Source organism: Pseudophryne corroboree, chromosome 3, assembly GCF_028390025.1.
Source record: "Pseudophryne corroboree isolate aPseCor3 chromosome 3, aPseCor3.hap2, whole genome shotgun sequence".
NCBI classification, from domain to species: Eukaryota; Metazoa; Chordata; class Amphibia; order Anura; family Myobatrachidae; genus Pseudophryne; species Pseudophryne corroboree.
Genome location: NC_086446.1, coordinates 410,869,437 through 410,871,764, shown reverse-complemented (window position 1 = coordinate 410,871,764; position 2,328 = coordinate 410,869,437). Strand labels below are relative to the sequence as shown.

At 41.6% G+C, this 2,328-nt stretch overlaps 1 pseudogene; it reads left to right on the top strand.

Annotated features, from left to right (window-relative positions):
• Positions 1 to 262: 262 nt before the first annotated feature.
• LOC134898313 (5S ribosomal RNA) lies at positions 263 to 381 on the top strand (annotated as a pseudogene).
• Positions 382 to 2,328: the final 1,947 nt, after the last annotated feature.

Genomic DNA, 2,328 nt, shown 5'->3' with positions numbered 1-2,328 from the left:
ACCTCCTTTTCCTTTCTGTACCCCCTCTCTCTCATTCATCGTCCACTATAATTCTGTATGACGGTGAACAGCAGAAGCTGGGGCACACTCTCTCTCTCTCTCCACTTTCTTTTTTTCGAGAACCCTCTCATCCACTGCCAGATATCAAGTTCCCTGCAATGCAACTGTAACAGGGACTTGGGGCAGATCAGCGGGACAGCAGAAGTTCTCATCTTGGTATAAATGCTGAAACCACACGCTCTCTCATTTGTTTGAATCATATTACTACTGCCATACTTCACTGGCTACGCCCAAATCCATCTGATCTTGGAAGCAAAGCAGTGACAGGCCTGATCAGTACAAGGTCAGGTGACTACCTTGGAATATCAGGTGCACTAGCTCCAATCATCAACAAACAGCAGAAGTGGTGGAGAAAACATTGGCCTTACCTCTATACCTATTCTACTAATTAGAACTACATTTTTTGCAAGACCACCTACCAGAGAAAGAAGCTTCAATAGCACAACCATTACAAATACCAAGGGAGTAATTATCAAGGAGTATATCTACCATTATTGAAAATTATTTTCCTCCATAACGATATAATACTCCTGATATACTAAGATATTATACATCTCTTTGATTTTAATATTTTTCACCAGAGGTGTATTGGAATTGGTTATGTACACTTAGCAATTTGCTTGGTGTCAACATGGGGCATGTCAACCCCTTATACTAATACCATTCAACTCCACCTAGGGTGACTGTTTTTTGTATGTAAGTCTGTGTCCATTCTTCTTTTATGATTAACCATAATAAAAGTTGTTTACTTTTAACATATTTTATATCCATCAAGTGTACCCCAACATAGAGTCTTTCTTTTTTCTTTGTACACTATAATTTATACCACTGACTCTGGGAGCACCTCCAACTTTTACATCAAGCACCCCTATTAGGGATCCTTCTATTGTTACACACTGTTGGTCCACTCGCAAGGGTATATATATAACTCCTTGCGATCTCAAATCCAGTGTGGTGCCGACCCCTATTAGTCTCAAATTAGTTACATCCAGTTTCATAACATGATCTCCTGTATTCCGACCCCTAGTAAAACTTAGCATGATCTGAGTATCCGCCAAGTCAGACAGGGCAAATTCTGTCTGTATTATTGGCCATAGTTGTTTAACTTTTTTCACTACTCGGGCTGAAGTTGTAGTATATTTATTAACCCATGGCCGTTTACTTCCCAACTGTTTCTTGGATCTAGTACTAAGTATTTGCTCACGTGTCAACTTCAATACTCGATTTTTTGAAACCTCTAGTTCTCTAATAGGGTATCCTCGTTCTGCAAACTTAATAAGCATAGTATCTATAGCTGGTGCCACATTCAATTACGGGTGCCACATTCAACCACCCACATTCAGGGAAAAAGTTGAAAATAGCACACAGGTTGACATGCACTACTACACATGTAGTGTATTTACTTACGTGCCCATGTGGCCTTGCCTATGTGGGCAAGACCATAAGGCAATTCCGTGAAAGAATGGCCCTGCGCCATAGTGCGATTAAAAAAGCACATGAATAGGGTTTCAGTGAACAACCCCTTGCACGCCATTGTATGACTGCTAAACATGGGGCAGCAAGTATTAGGGCCATTCTGATAGACCATGTGCCACCCTCATTAAGGGGCAGGGATAGAGCTAAAATCCTCTTACAAAAATAAACTAGGTGGATTTTCACATTGTTTACGCTCTCACCGAGGGGCCTTAATGAGAACCTAGGTTTACAATGTTTTCTATGACATTGTAGGTTTAAGTAGTGGATATAAGAGTATATCAAGATTATCATAATAATAGTTGTTTTGTTAGACATCCTGATCATCCCTTTAGGACTGTGACAGTACTGTGAGCATATTCTACTCTGAAAAACTGTTAAGGGACTAACTTTTTATATATGGTCCAGCGCGCGTGATTGAGGTTAATCACAGATTCGTGTAATTTTAACAGTTACACAGCTATAACAGTTATTGTTCTTTGGTGCTTTATTGTCTTATGTATTTTATATGTATTTTTTGAAATGCAGCTTTCATTCCCATGGATACAGTCAGGTTTGTGCTTTGATGGTTTCCATGGAGATGATCCTGCTGTGCGCTACGCCTGTATGTCACAGGACTGCGACGCGGAAGCAGGCGCTGGTAAAGAGCGGACGGACGCGGCGCGGAGCAGTCTATGGTCCCGTGGACACTATTGGAGGTTATGCCGCGATGGTTACCATGGAGACGACTCCATTGCAGGTCGCGTCTGCACGTCATGAGACCGCAACGTGGAAACGGGCACTGTTAGCTGGCGG